The 15,840-nt window shown below is 45.8% G+C and overlaps 7 non-coding genes across 7 annotated transcripts; all 7 read right to left on the minus strand.

Annotated features, from left to right (window-relative positions):
- Positions 1-1,820: 1,820 nt before the first annotated feature.
- On the minus strand, positions 1,821-1,894 carry trnav-aac (transfer RNA valine (anticodon AAC)). Its single transcript has one exon. It is a non-coding gene; the product is annotated as a tRNA-Val (tRNA).
- A 2,013-nt stretch (positions 1,895-3,907) lies between these two features.
- Positions 3,908-3,981, minus strand: trnav-aac (transfer RNA valine (anticodon AAC)). Its single transcript has one exon. It is a non-coding gene; the product is annotated as a tRNA-Val (tRNA).
- Positions 3,982-5,993: 2,012 nt separating this feature from the next.
- Positions 5,994-6,067, minus strand: trnav-aac (transfer RNA valine (anticodon AAC)). The gene has a single exon. It is a non-coding gene; the product is annotated as a tRNA-Val (tRNA).
- Positions 6,068-8,080: 2,013 nt separating this feature from the next.
- Positions 8,081-8,154, minus strand: trnai-aau (transfer RNA isoleucine (anticodon AAU)). Its single transcript has one exon. It is a non-coding gene; the product is annotated as a tRNA-Ile (tRNA).
- Positions 8,155-10,167: 2,013 nt separating this feature from the next.
- trnai-aau (transfer RNA isoleucine (anticodon AAU)) lies at positions 10,168-10,241 on the minus strand. The gene has a single exon. It is a non-coding gene; the product is annotated as a tRNA-Ile (tRNA).
- Positions 10,242-12,253: 2,012 nt separating this feature from the next.
- trnai-aau (transfer RNA isoleucine (anticodon AAU)) lies at positions 12,254-12,327 on the minus strand. The gene has a single exon. It is a non-coding gene; the product is annotated as a tRNA-Ile (tRNA).
- A 2,013-nt stretch (positions 12,328-14,340) lies between these two features.
- trnai-aau (transfer RNA isoleucine (anticodon AAU)) lies at positions 14,341-14,414 on the minus strand. The gene has a single exon. It is a non-coding gene; the product is annotated as a tRNA-Ile (tRNA).
- Between the last annotated feature and the right edge of the window lie 1,426 nt (positions 14,415-15,840).

Genomic DNA, 15,840 nt, shown 5'->3' on the forward strand with positions numbered 1-15,840 from the left:
AAAAATAAGCACAATGTCCGGACGCATGCAATTTCAATCGCAACGCCACCAGCTCAGCTGCAGCTTCTCACGTTGACAAATTTCGTCTGGAGAACCGTACCTTCAACGATCGCTCACTGTTCTTCTGGATACTCTCAGACCTTTGGAGTCAGGGTTATGTGCTGCTGATTAACTGCTACGAACCTTATGCCAAATGCATTGGAATTGTAATCTATCAGTGAGGTTCTTTCTGCTCCCGAACGACGCAGTTGCTTTGGTGTCAGCAACAGCTTAGAAGTCAATTGCACGTTTTGCTCAATGACTCATGTTGCTTATGCAATCTTCGTTTGACAGCAAGTTATCAGGCCTTCCTGCAGAGTTTGTCAGCCACAGGTCAGCTGCTAAAACGATTGCTTCAGACAGCATGCTACACCCTACATTTGAAAATGGAAAAGGTGCAAACGTTTACAGGCTGAACACTCGCTCACGATTTCGCCTGGCGCGTCAGAGGCTGGGAGCTGATCTTACGGAGGTTTTTCAATCATGAGGGGAATGAATCGGGTAAATAGACAAGTTCCTTTCGCTCAGGTGGGGCAGTTCAGAACTAGAGGGTATAAATCTGGTGTGGGAGGGTGAGAATTCGAAAGGCAGTGAGGGGCAACGGCTGCACGCAGAGGGTGGTGCGTTTCTGGAATAAGTTACCAGTCGAGCTGGTGATGGATGGTATAATTCCAATACTGTTAAGGAATCTGGACGTGTACTTGAATAGGAAGGGTTGAGAGAGAAATGGGTCAAGTGCATGCAATCGCGACTGGATGAGTTGAGGATATCTGTTCGGAATGGACGAGTGCGACCGAAGACTGTGTTTTCAGTGCTGTCCACATCTAATGGCTCTATGATAGTGCAGGTGAAATGTTAAAAAAGATAAATAAAAAAACGAAGTAAAATTGTCTGAAGTTGTTGAATTCAAACAACTTCAGGTAATTTTATTTCAATTATTTTATTTATCTTTTTTAGTTGTGTTTTTTTTGCCACTGTTCTGTACCTCTTATTTCTTGACTGTCTCTCTTTCTCTCGCTCCCCACTCTCTCAATACCTTTTGCCTCTCCTCTTCCCGCTTTGCTACCCTTCTCCCCTGTTTTCCATTTTGTCTCTGCTTCACCCATCCCTCACTTATTTTGTCACATAGCGCTGGCTTCAGCCTGGGTCATTCACGCCTCTTAATCTCCCTTTAATCTCTCCATGCACTGTCATTATCACCTTTGCATCTGGAGCCTTGACTCACCTCCTCTCAGCGTGGTAGAAACAGCTCCATAATACTCCCCCTTTGTTTTTATCTTTGTCTTTAATCAGTTAGACTCGAAACGTCAGCTCTTTTCTCTCCTTGCAGATGGTGCCAGACCTGCTGAGATTTTCCAGCATTTTCTCTTTTGGTTTCAGATCCCAGCATCCGCAGTAATTTGCTTTTATTAATGGCTCTATGGTATTGCTGGTGATATGATAACTCCAGTGTCGATGCATGAGAGGTGAGCAAGCGAACGAATTGCCTCTGGAAGTCGTGTGACGAGTATTAACAGAGATCCAGGAAAATAGCACCAACGAATTGAAGCCTGAACTCTGGTTCTCCTCCGAGACTGTGCCAGGTCTGCCTAATACTGCACAATGTTTTGCATTTGTTGGCGAAAACAACTGAGACTGGTTGTTTTGCTGCCGACACATCCACCCAGTCAGGCGATCAAGTCCCGCGTCTATCCCTGTCAAATGTTTTATTGCGAAGGTGGCGCTTCCGGCTTGGTGGAGCACGTCGTTTGGAAACACAGCAACCGCACAAGCGCTGCATGTGGTCAGTGTGGGGATCGAACCCACGACCTTGGCGTTGTTAGCACCACGCTCTAACCAGCTGAGCTAACCGACCAACGCTGGCAGCTCAGCGAGAGCAAATGCCTATATTGCCGGTGCCCACAACCACGGCTGCTCTGCATTTTCTGCTTCTCATCGATCGCACGATAGTCTGAAGTATTTCCTTTCGTTGCAAAGCTTTTCAACAAAAAAAAAACATTTACTTTTCCGAACGCGCATACTCGAGTTAACCATTTGCTCTGATATCTAAAAATAAGCACAATGTCCGGACGCATGCAATTTCAATCGCAACGCCACCAGCTCAGCTGCAGCTTCTCACGTTGACAAATTTCGTCTGGAGAACCGTACCTTCAACGATCGCTCACTGTTCTTCTGGATACTCACAGACCTTTGGAGTCAGGGTTATGTGCTGCTGATTAACTGCTACGAACCTTATGCCAAATGCATTGGAATTGTAATCTATCAGTGAGGTTCTTTCTGCTCCCGAACGACGCAGTTGCTTTGGTGTCAGCAACAGCTTAGAAGTCAATTGCACGTTTTGCTCAATGACTCATGTTGCTTATGCAATCTTCGTTTGACAGCAAGTTATCAGGCCTTCCTGCAGAGTTTGTCAGCCACAGGTCAGCTGCTAAAACGATTGCTTCAGACAGCATGCTACACCCTACATTTGAAAATGGAAAAGGTGCAAACGTTTACAGGCTGAACACTCGCTCACGATTTCGCCTGGCGCGTCAGAGGCTGGGAGCTGATCTTACGGAGGTTTTTCAATCATGAGGGGAATGAATCGGGTAAATAGACAAGTTCCTTTCGCTCAGGTGGGGCAGTTCAGAACTAGAGGGTATAAATCTGGTGTGGGAGGGTGAGAATTCGAAAGGCAGTGAGGGGCAACGGCTGCACGCAGAGGGTGGTGCGTTTCTGGAATAAGTTACCAGTCGAGCTGGTGATGGATGGTATAATTCCAATACTGTTAAGGAATCTGGACGTGTACTTGAATAGGAAGGGTTGAGAGAGAAATGGGTCAAGTGCATGCAATCGCGACTGGATGAGTTGAGGATATCTGTTCGGAATGGACGAGTGCGACCGAAGACTGTGTTTTCAGTGCTGTCCACATCTAATGGCTCTATGATAGTGCAGGTGAAATGTTAAAAAAGATAAATAAAAAAACGAAGTAAAATTGTCTGAAGTTGTTGAATTCAAACAACTTCAGGTAATTTTATTTCAATTATTTTATTTATCTTTTTTAGTTGTGTTTTTTTTGCCACTGTTCTGTACCTCTTATTTCTTGACTGTCTCTCTTTCTCTCGCTCCCCACTCTCTCAATACCTTTTGCCTCTCCTCTTCCCGCTTTGCTACCCTTCTCCCATGTTTTCCATTTTGTCTCTGCTTCACCCATCCCTCACTTATTTTGTCACATAGCGCTGGCTTCAGCCTGGGTCATTCACGCCTCTTAATCTCCCTTTAATCTCTCCATGCACTGTCATTATCACCTTTGCATCTGGAGCCTTGACTCACCTCCTCTCAGCGTGGTAGAAACAGCTCCATAATACTCCCCCTTTGTTTTTATCTTTATCTTTAATCAGTTGGACTCGAAACGTCAGCTCTTTTCTCTCCTTGCAGATGGTGCCAGACCTGCTGAGATTTTCCAGCATTTTCTCTTTTGGTTTCAGATCCCAGCATCCGCAGTAATTTGCTTTTATTAATGGCTCTATGGTATTGCTGGTGATATGATAACTCCAGTGTCGATGCATGAGAGGTGAGCAAGCGAACGAATTGCCTCTGGAAGTCGTGTGACGAGTATTAACAGAGATCCAGGAAAATAACACGAACGAATTGAAGCCTGAACTCTGGTTCTCCTCCGAGACTGTGCCAGGTCTGCCTAATACTGCACAATGTTTTGCATTTGTTGGCGAAAACAACTGAGACTGGTTGTTTTGCTGCCGACACATCCACCCAGTCAGGCGATCAAGTCCCGCGTCTATCCCTGTCAAATGTTTTATTGCGAAGGTGGCGCTTCCGGCTTGGTGGAGCACGTCGTTTGGAAACACAGCAACCGCACAAGCGCTGCACGTGGTCAGTGTGGGGATCGAACCCACGACCTTGGCGTTGTTAGCACCACGCTCTAACCAGCTGAGCTAACCGACCAACGCTGGCAGCTCAGCGAGAGCAAATGCCTATATTGCCGGTGCCCACAACCACGGCTGCTCTGCATTTTCTGCTTCTCATCGATCGCACGATAGTCTGAAGTATTTCCTTTCGTTGCAAAGCTTTTCAACAAAAAAAAACATTTACTTTTCCGAACGCGCATACTCGAGTTAACCATTTGCTCTGATATCTAAAAATAAGCACAATGTCCGGACGCATGCAATTTCAATCGCAACGCCACCAGCTCAGCTGCAGCTTCTCACGTTGACAAATTTCGTCTGGAGAACCGTACCTTCAACGATCGCTCACTGTTCTTCTGGATACTCACAGACCTTTGGAGTCAGGGTTATGTGCTGCTGATTAACTGCTACGAACCTTATGCCAAATGCATTGGAATTGTAATCTATCAGTGAGGTTCTTTCTGCTCCCGAACGACGCAGTTGCTTTGGTGTCAGCAACAGCTTAGAAGTCAATTGCACGTTTTGCTCAATGACTCATGTTGCTTATGCAATCTTCGTTTGACAGCAAGTTATCAGGCCTTCCTGCAGAGTTTGTCAGCCACAGGTCAGCTGCTAAAACGATTGCTTCAGACAGCATGCTACACCCTACATTTGAAAATGGAAAAGGTGCAAACGTTTACAGGCTGAACACTCGCTCACGATTTCGCCTGGCGCGTCAGAGGCTGGGAGCTGATCTTACGGAGGTTTTTCAATCATGAGGGGAATGAATCGGGTAAATAGACAAGTTCCTTTCGCTCAGGTGGGGCAGTTCAGAACTAGAGGGTATAAATCTGGTGTGGGAGGGTGAGAATTCGAAAGGCAGTGAGGGGCAACGGCTGCACGCAGAGGGTGGTGCGTTTCTGGAATAAGTTACCAGTCGAGCTGGTGATGGATGGTATAATTCCAATACTGTTAAGGAATCTGGACGTGTACTTGAATAGGAAGGGTTGAGAGAGAAATGGGTCAAGTGCATGCAATCGCGACTGGATGAGTTGAGGATATCTGTTCGGAATGGACGAGTGCGACCGAAGACTGTGTTTTCAGTGCTGTCCACATCTAATGGCTCTATGATAGTGCAGGTGAAATGTTAAAAAAGATAAATAAAAAAACGAAGTAAAATTGTCTGAAGTTGTTGAATTCAAACAACTTCAGGTAATTTTATTTCAATTATTTTATTTATCTTTTTTAGTTGTGTTTTTTTTGCCACTGTTCTGTACCTCTTATTTCTTGACTGTCTCTCTTTCTCTCGCTCCCCACTCTCTCAATACCTTTTGCCTCTCCTCTTCCCGCTTTGCTACCCTTCTCCCCTGTTTTCCATTTTGTCTCTGCTTCACCCATCCCTCACTTATTTTGTCACATAGCGCTGGCTTCAGCCTGGGTCATTCACGCCTCTTAATCTCCCTTTAATCTCTCCATGCACTGTCATTATCACCTTTGCATCTGGAGCCTTGACTCACCTCCTCTCAGCGTGGTAGAAACAGCTCCATAATACTCCCCCTTTGTTTTTATCTTTGTCTTTAATCAGTTAGACTCGAAACGTCAGCTCTTTTCTCTCCTTGCAGATGGTGCCAGACCTGCTGAGATTTTCCAGCATTTTCTCTTTTGGTTTCAGATCCCAGCATCCGCAGTAATTTGCTTTTATTAATGGCTCTATGGTATTGCTGGTGATATGATAACTCCAGTGTCGATGCATGAGAGGTGAGCAAGCGAACGAATTGCCTCTGGAAGTCGTGTGACGAGTATTAACAGAGATCCAGGAAAATAGCACCAACGAATTGAAGCCTGAACTCTGGTTCTCCTCCGAGACTGTGCCAGGTCTGCCTAATACTGCACAATGTTTTGCATTTGTTGGCGAAAACAACTGAGACTGGTTGTTTTGCTGCCGACACATCCACCCAGTCAGGCGATCAAGTCCCGCGTCTATCCCTGTCAAATGTTTTATTGCGAAGGTGGCGCTTCCGGCTTGGTGGAGCACGTCGTTTGGAAACACAGCAACCGCACAAGCGCTGCATGTGGTCAGTGTGGGGATCGAACCCACGACCTTGGCGTTGTTAGCACCACGCTCTAACCAGCTGAGCTAACCGACCAACGCTGGCAGCTCAGCGAGAGCAAATGCCTATATTGCCGGTGCCCACAACCACGGCTGCTCTGCATTTTCTGCTTCTCATCGATCGCACGATAGTCTGAAGTATTTCCTTTCGTTGCAAAGCTTTTCAACAAAAAAAAAACATTTACTTTTCCGAACGCGCATACTCGAGTTAACCATTTGCTCTGATATCTAAAAATAAGCACAATGTCCGGACGCATGCAATTTCAATCGCAACGCCACCAGCTCAGCTGCAGCTTCTCACGTTGACAAATTTCGTCTGGAGAACCGTACCTTCAACGATCGCTCACTGTTCTTCTGGATACTCACAGACCTTTGGAGTCAGGGTTATGTGCTGCTGATTAACTGCTACGAACCTTATGCCAAATGCATTGGAATTGTAATCTATCAGTGAGGTTCTTTCTGCTCCCGAACGACGCAGTTGCTTTGGTGTCAGCAACAGCTTAGAAGTCAATTGCACGTTTTGCTCAATGACTCATGTTGCTTATGCAATCTTCGTTTGACAGCAAGTTATCAGGCCTTCCTGCAGAGTTTGTCAGCCACAGGTCAGCTGCTAAAACGATTGCTTCAGACAGCATGCTACACCCTACATTTGAAAATGGAAAAGGTGCAAACGTTTACAGGCTGAACACTCGCTCACGATTTCGCCTGGCGCGTCAGAGGCTGGGAGCTGATCTTACGGAGGTTTTTCAATCATGAGGGGAATGAATCGGGTAAATAGACAAGTTCCTTTCGCTCAGGTGGGGCAGTTCAGAACTAGAGGGTATAAATCTGGTGTGGGAGGGTGAGAATTCGAAAGGCAGTGAGGGGCAACGGCTGCACGCAGAGGGTGGTGCGTTTCTGGAATAAGTTACCAGTCGAGCTGGTGATGGATGGTATAATTCCAATACTGTTAAGGAATCTGGACGTGTACTTGAATAGGAAGGGTTGAGAGAGAAATGGGTCAAGTGCATGCAATCGCGACTGGATGAGTTGAGGATATCTGTTCGGAATGGACGAGTGCGACCGAAGACTGTGTTTTCAGTGCTGTCCACATCTAATGGCTCTATGATAGTGCAGGTGAAATGTTAAAAAAGATAAATAAAAAAACGAAGTAAAATTGTCTGAAGTTGTTGAATTCAAACAACTTCAGGTAATTTTATTTCAATTATTTTATTTATCTTTTTTAGTTGTGTTTTTTTTGCCACTGTTCTGTACCTCTTATTTCTTGACTGTCTCTCTTTCTCTCGCTCCCCACTCTCTCAATACCTTTTGCCTCTCCTCTTCCCGCTTTGCTACCCTTCTCCCATGTTTTCCATTTTGTCTCTGCTTCACCCATCCCTCACTTATTTTGTCACATAGCGCTGGCTTCAGCCTGGGTCATTCACGCCTCTTAATCTCCCTTTAATCTCTCCATGCACTGTCATTATCACCTTTGCATCTGGAGCCTTGACTCACCTCCTCTCAGCGTGGTAGAAACAGCTCCATAATACTCCCCCTTTGTTTTTATCTTTATCTTTAATCAGTTGGACTCGAAACGTCAGCTCTTTTCTCTCCTTGCAGATGGTGCCAGACCTGCTGAGATTTTCCAGCATTTTCTCTTTTGGTTTCAGATCCCAGCATCCGCAGTAATTTGCTTTTATTAATGGCTCTATGGTATTGCTGGTGATATGATAACTCCAGTGTCGATGCATGAGAGGTGAGCAAGCGAACGAATTGCCTCTGGAAGTCGTGTGACGAGTATTAACAGAGATCCAGGAAAATAACACGAACGAATTGAAGCCTGAACTCTGGTTCTCCTCCGAGACTGTGCCAGGTCTGCCTAATACTGCACAATGTTTTGCATTTGTTGGCGAAAACAACTGAGACTGGTTGTTTTGCTGCCGACACATCCACCCAGTCAGGCGATCAAGTCCCGCGTCTATCCCTGTCAAATGTTTTATTGCGAAGGTGGCGCTTCCGGCTTGGTGGAGCACGTCGTTTGGAAACACAGCAACCGCACAAGCGCTGCATGTGGTCAGTGTGGGGATCGAACCTACGACCTTGGCGTTATTAGCACCACGCTCTAACCAGCTGAGCTAACCGACCAACGCTGGCAGCTCAGCGAGAGCAAATGCCTATATTGCCGGTGCCCACAACCACGGCTGCTCTGCATTTTCTGCTTCTCATCGATCGCACGATAGTCTGAAGTATTTCCTTTCGTTGCAAAGCTTTTCAACAAAAAAAAAACATTTACTTTTCCGAACGCGCATACTCGAGTTAACCATTTGCTCTGATATCTAAAAATAAGCACAATGTCCGGACGCATGCAATTTCAATCGCAACGCCACCAGCTCAGCTGCAGCTTCTCACGTTGACAAATTTCGTCTGGAGAACCGTACCTTCAACGATCGCTCACTGTTCTTCTGGATACTCTCAGACCTTTGGAGTCAGGGTTATGTGCTGCTGATTAACTGCTACGAACCTTATGCCAAATGCATTGGAATTGTAATCTATCAGTGAGGTTCTTTCTGCTCCCGAACGACGCAGTTGCTTTGGTGTCAGCAACAGCTTAGAAGTCAATTGCACGTTTTGCTCAATGACTCATGTTGCTTATGCAATCTTCGTTTGACAGCAAGTTATCAGGCCTTCCTGCAGAGTTTGTCAGCCACAGGTCAGCTGCTAAAACGATTGCTTCAGACAGCATGCTACACCCTACATTTGAAAATGGAAAAGGTGCAAACGTTTACAGGCTGAACACTCGCTCACGATTTCGCCTGGCGCGTCAGAGGCTGGGAGCTGATCTTACGGAGGTTTTTCAATCATGAGGGGAATGAATCGGGTAAATAGACAAGTTCCTTTCGCTCAGGTGGGGCAGTTCAGAACTAGAGGGTATAAATCTGGTGTGGGAGGGTGAGAATTCGAAAGGCAGTGAGGGGCAACGGCTGCACGCAGAGGGTGGTGCGTTTCTGGAATAAGTTACCAGTCGAGCTGGTGATGGATGGTATAATTCCAATACTGTTCAGGAATCTGGACGTGTACTTGAATAGGAAGGGTTGAGAGAGAAATGGGTCAAGTGCATGCAATCGCGACTGGATGAGTTGAGGATATCTGTTCGGAATGGACGAGTGCGACCGAAGACTGTGTTTTCAGTGCTGTCCACATCTAATGGCTCTATGATAGTGCAGGTGAAATGATAAAAAAGATAAATAAAAAAACGAAGTAAAATTGTCTGAAGTTGTTGAATTCAAACAACTTCAGGTAATTTTATTTCAATTATTTTATTTATCTTTTTTAGTTGTGTTTTTTTTGCCACTGTTGTGTACCTCTTATTTCTTGACTGTCTCTCTTTCTCTCGCTCCCCACTCTCTCAATACCTTTTTCCTCTCCTCTTCCCGCTTTGCTACCCTTCTCCCATGTTTTCCATTTTGTCTCTGCTTCACCCATCCCTCACTTATTTTGTCACATAGCGCTGGCTTCAGCCTGGGTCATTCACGCCTCTTAATCTCCCTTTAATCTCTCCATGCACTGTCATTATCCCCTTTGCATGTGGAGCCTTGACTCACCTTCTCTCAGCGTGGTAGAAATAGCTCCATAATACTCCCCCTTTGTTTTTATCTTTACCTTTAATCCGTTAGACTCGAAACGTCAGCTCTTTTCTCTCCTTGCAGATGGTGCCAGACCTGCTGAGATTTTCCAGCATTTTCTCTTTTGGTTTCAGATTCCAGCATCCGCAGTAATTTGCTTTTATTAATGGCTCTATGGTATTGCTGGTGATATGATAACTCCAGTGTCGATGCATGAGAGGTGAGCAAGCGAACGAATTGCCTCTGGAAGTCGTGTGACGAGTATTAACAGAGATCCAGGAAAATGACACGAACGAATTGAAGCCTGAACTCTGGTTCTCCTCCGAGACTGTGCCTGGTCTGCCGAATACTGCACAATGTTTTGCATTTGTTGGCGAAAACAACTGAGACTGGTTGTTTTGCAGCCGACACATCCACCCAGTCAGGCGAACAAGTCGTGCGTCTATCCCTGTCAAATGTTTTATTGCGAAGGTGGCGCTTCCGGCTTGGTGGAGCACGTCGTTTGGAAACACAGCAACCACACAAGCGCTGCATGTGGTCAGTGTGGGGATCGAAACCACGACCTTGGCGTTATTAGCACCACGCTCTAACCAGCTGAGCTAACTGACCAACGCTGGCGGCCCTGCGAGAGCAAATGCCTATATTGCCGGTGCCCACAACCACGGCTGCTCTGCATTTTCTGCTTCTCATCGATCGCACGATCGTCTGAAGTATTTCCTTTCGTTGCAAAGCTTTTCAACAAAAAAAAACATTTACTTTTCCGAACGCGCATACTCGAGTTAACCATTTGCTCTGATATCTAAAAATAAGCACAACGTCCGGACGCATGCAATTTCAATCGCAACGCCACCAGCTCAGCTGCAGCTTCTCACGTTGACAAATTTCGTCTGGAGAACCGTACCTTCAACGATCGCTCACTGTTCTTCTGGATACTCACATACCTTTGGAGTCAGGGTTATGTGCTGCTGATTAACTGCTACGAACCTTATGCCAAATGCATTGGAATTGTAATCTATCAGTGAGGTTCTTTCTGCTCCCGAACGACGCAGTTGCTTTGGTGTCAGCAACAGCTTAGAAGTCAATTGCACGTTTTGCTCAATGACTCATGTTGCTTATGCAATCTTCGTTTGACAGCAAGTTATCAGGCCTTCCTGCAGAGTTTGTCAGCCACAGGTCAGCTGCTAAAACGATTGCTTCAGACAGCATGCTACACCCTACATTTGAAAATGGAAAAGGTGCAAACGTTTACAGGCTGAACACTCGCTCACGATTTCGCCTGGCGCGTCAGAGGCTGGGAGCTGATCTTACGGAGGTTTTTCAATCATGAGGGGAATGAATCGGGTAAATAGACAAGTTCCTTTCGCTCAGGTGGGGCAGTTCAGAACTAGAGGGTATAAATCTGGTGTGGGAGGGTGAGAATTCGAAAGGCAGTGAGGGGCAACGGCTGCACGCAGAGGGTGGTGCGTTTCTGGAATAAGTTACCAGTCGAGCTGGTGATGGATGGTATAATTCCAATACTGTTCAGGAATCTGGACGTGTACTTGAATAGGAAGGGTTGAGAGAGAAATGGGTCAAGTGCATGCAATCACGACTGGATGAGTTGAGGATATCTGTTCGGAATGGACGAGTGCGACCGAAGACTGTGTTTTCAGTGCTGTCCACATCTAATGGCTCTATGATAGTGCAGGTGAAATGTTAAAAAAGATAAATAAAAAAACGAAGTAAAATTGTCTGAAGTTGTTGAATTCAAACAACTTCAGGTAATTTTATTTCAATTATTTTATTTATCTTTTTTAGTTGTGTTTTTTTTGCCACTGTTCTGTACCTCGTATTTCTTGACTGTCTCTCTTTCTCTCGCTCCCCACTCTCTCAATACCTTTTGCCTCTCCTCTTCCCGCTTTGCTACCCTTCTCCCATGTTTTCCATTTTGTCTCTGCTTCACCCATCCCTCACTTATTTTGTCACATAGCGCTGGCTTCAGCCTGGGTCATTCACGCCTCTTAATCTCCCTTTAATCTCTCCATGCACTGTCATTATCACCTTTGCATCTGGAGCCTTGACTCACCTCCTCTCAGCGTGGTAGAAACAGCTCCATAATACTCCCCCTTTGTTTTTATCTTTATCTTTAATCAGTTAGACTCGAAACGTCAGCTCTTTTCTCTCCTTGCAGATGGTGCCAGACCTGCTGAGATTTTCCAGCATTTTCTCTTTTGGTTTCAGATCCCAGCATCCGCAGTAATTTGCTTTTATTAATGGCTCTATGGTATTGCTGGTGATATGATAACTCCAGTGTCGATGCATGAGAGGTGAGCAAGCGAACGAATTGCCTCTGGAAGTCGTGTGACGAGTATTAACAGAGATCCAGGAAAATAACACCAACGAATTGAAGCCTGAACTCTGGTTCTCCTCCGAGACTGTGCCAGGTCTGCCTAATACTGCACAATGTTTTGCATTTGTTGGCGAAAACAACTGAGACTGGTTGTTTTGCTGCCGACACATCCACCCAGTCAGGCGATCAAGTCCTGCGTCTATCACTGTCAAATCTTTTATTGCGAAGGTGGCGCTTCAGGCTTGGTGGAGCACGTCGTTTGGAAACACAGCAACCGCACAAGCGCTGCATGTGGTCAGTGTGGGGATCGAACCCACGACCTTGGCGTTATTAGCACCACGCTCTAACCAGCTGAGCTAACCGACCAACGCTGGCAGCTCAGCGAGAGCAAATGCCTATATTGCCGGTGCCCACAACCACGGCTGCTCTGCATTTTCTGCTTCTCATCGATCGCACGATAGTCTGAAGTATTTCCTTTCGTTGCAAAGCTTTTCAACAAAAAAAAACATTTACTTTTCCGAACGCGCATACTCGAGTTAACCATTTGCTCTGATATCTAAAAATAAGCACAATGTCCGGACGCATGCAATTTCAATCGCAACGCCACCAGCTCAGCTGCAGCTTCTCACGTTGACAAATTTCGTCTGGAGAACCGTACCTTCAACGATCGCTCACTGTTCTTCTGGATACTCACAGACCTTTGGAGTCAGGGTTATGTGCTGCTGATTAACTGCTACGAACCTTATGCCAAATGCATTGGAATTGTAATCTATCAGTGAGGTTCTTTCTGCTCCCGAACGACGCAGTTGCTTTGGTGTCAGCAACAGCTTAGAAGTCAATTGCACGTTTTGCTCAATGACTCATGTTGCTTATGCAATCTTCGTTTGACAGCAAGTTATCAGGCCTTCCTGCAGAGTTTGTCAGCCACAGGTCAGCTGCTAAAACGATTGCTTCAGACAGCATGCTACACCCTACATTTGAAAATGGAAAAGGTGCAAACGTTTACAGGCTGAACACTCGCTCACGATTTCGCCTGGCGCGTCAGAGGCTGGGAGCTGATCTTACGGAGGTTTTTCAATCATGAGGGGAATGAATCGGGTAAATAGACAAGTTCCTTTCGCTCAGGTGGGGCAGTTCAGAACTAGAGGGTATAAATCTGGTGTGGGAGGGTGAGAATTCGAAAGGCAGTGAGGGGCAACGGCTGCACGCAGAGGGTGGTGCGTTTCTGGAATAAGTTACCAGTCGAGCTGGTGATGGATGGTATAATTCCAATACTGTTAAGGAATCTGGACGTGTACTTGAATAGGAAGGGTTGAGAGAGAAATGGGTCAAGTGCATGCAATCGCGACTGGATGAGTTGAGGATATCTGTTCGGAATGGACGAGTGCGACCGAAGACTGTGTTTTCAGTGCTGTCCACATCTAATGGCTCTATGATAGTGCAGGTGAAATGTTAAAAAAGATAAATTAAAAAACGAAGTAAAATTGTCTGAAGTTGTTGAATTCAAACAACTTCAGGTAATTTTATTTCAATTATTTTATTTATCTTTTTTAGTTGTGTTTTTTTTGCCACTGTTCTGTACCTCTTATTTCTTGACTGTCTCTCTTTCTCTCGCTCCCCACTCTCTCAATACCTTTTTCCTCTCCTCTTCCCGCTTTGCTACCCTTCTCCCCTGTTTTCCATTTTGTCTCTGCTTCACCCATCCCTCACTTATTTTGTCACATAGCGCTGGCTTCAGCCTGGGTCATTCACGCCTCTTAATCTCCCTTTAATCTCTCCATGCACTGTCATTATCACCTTTGCATCTGGAGCCTTGACTCACCTCCTCTCAGCGTGGTAGAAACAGCTCCATAATACTCCCCCTTTGTTTTTATCTTTATCTTTAATCAGTTAGACTCGAAACGTCAGCTCTTTTCTCTCCTTGCAGATGGTGCCAGACCTGCTGAGATTTTCCAGCATTTTCTCTTTTGGTTTCAGATCCCAGCATCCGCAGTAATTTGCTTTTATTAATGGCTCTATGGTATTGCTGGTGATATGATAACTCCAGTGTCGATGCATGAGAGGTGAGCAAGCGAACGAATTGCCTCTGGAAGTCGTGTGACGAGTATTAACAGAGATCCAGGAAAATAACACCAACGAATTGAAGCCTGAACTCTGGTTCTCCTCCGAGACTGTGCCAGGTCTGCCTAATACTGCACAATGTTTTGCATTTGTTGGCGAAAACAACTGAGACTGGTTGTTTTGCTGCCGACACATCCACCCAGTCAGGCGATCAAGTCGCGCGTCTATCCCTGTCAAATCTTTTATTGCCAAAGGTGGCGCTTCCGGCTTGGTGGAGCACGTCGTTTGGAAACACAGCAACCGCACAAGCGCTGCATGTGGTCAGTGTGGGGATCGAACCCACGACCTTGGCGTTATTAGCACCACGCTCTAACCAGCTGAGCTAACCGACCAACGCTGGCAGCTCGGCGAGAGCAAATGCCTATATTGCCGGTGCCCACAACCACGGCTGCTCTGCATTTTCTGCTTCTCATCGATCGCACGATAGTCTGAAGTATTTCCTTTCGTTGCAAAGCTTTTCAACAAAAAAAAACATTTACTTTTCCGAACGCGCATACTCGAGTTAACCATTTGCTCTGATATCTAAAAATAAGCACAATGTCCGGACGCATGCAATTTCAATCGCAACGCCACCAGCTCAGCTGCAGCTTCTCACGTTGACAAATTTCGTCTGGAGAACCGTACCTTCAACGATCGCTCACTGTTCTTCTGGATACTCACAGACCTTTGGAGTCAGGGTTATGTGCTGCTGATTAACTGCTACGAACCTTATGCCAAATGCATTGGAATTGTAATCTATCAGTGAGGTTCTTTCTGCTCCCGAACGACGCAGTTGCTTTGGTGTCAGCAACAGCTTAGAAGTCAATTGCACGTTTTGCTCAATGACTCATGTTGCTTATGCAATCTTCGTTTGACAGCAAGTTATCAGGCCTTCCTGCAGAGTTTGTCAGCCACAGGTCAGCTGCTAAAACGATTGCTTCAGACAGCATGCTACACCCTACATTTGAAAATGGAAAAGGTGCAAACGTTTACAGGCTGAACACTCGCTCACGATTTCGCCTGGCGCGTCAGAGGCTGGGAGCTGATCTTACGGAGGTTTTTCAATCATGAGGGGAATGAATCGGGTAAATAGACAAGTTCCTTTCGCTCAGGTGGGGCAGTTCAGAACTAGAGGGTATAAATCTGGTGTGGGAGGGTGAGAATTCGAAAGGCAGTGAGGGGCAACGGCTGCACGCAGAGGGTGGTGCGTTTCTGGAGTAAGTTACCAGTCGAGCTGGTGATGGATGGTATAATTCCAATACTGTTAAGGAATCTGGACGTGTACTTGAATAGGAAGGGTTGAGAGAGAAATGGGTCAAGTGCATGCAATCGCGACTGGATGAGTTGAGGATATCTGTTCGGAATGGACGAGTGCGACCGAAGACTGTGTTTTCAGTGCTGTCCACATCTAATGGCTCTATGATAGTGCAGGTGAAATGTTAAAAAAGATAAATAAAAAAACGAAGTAAAATTGTCTGAAGTTGTTGAATTCAAACAACTTCAGGTAATTTTATTTCAATTATTTTATTTATCTTTTTTAGTTGTGTTTTTTTTGCCACTGTTCTGTACCTCTTATTTCTTGACTGTCTCTCTTTCTCTCGCTCCCCACTCTCTCAATACCTTTTTCCTCTCCTCTTCCCGCTTTGCTACCCTTCTCCCCTGTTTTCCATTTTGTCTCTGCTTCACCCATCCCTCACTTATTTTGTCACATAGCGCTGGCTTCAGCCTGGGTCATTCACGCCTCTTAATCTCCCTTTAATCTCTCCATGCACTGTCATT

This window comes from Chiloscyllium punctatum, chromosome 17, assembly GCF_047496795.1.
Source record: "Chiloscyllium punctatum isolate Juve2018m chromosome 17, sChiPun1.3, whole genome shotgun sequence".
Classification (NCBI taxonomy): Eukaryota; Metazoa; Chordata; class Chondrichthyes; order Orectolobiformes; family Hemiscylliidae; genus Chiloscyllium; species Chiloscyllium punctatum.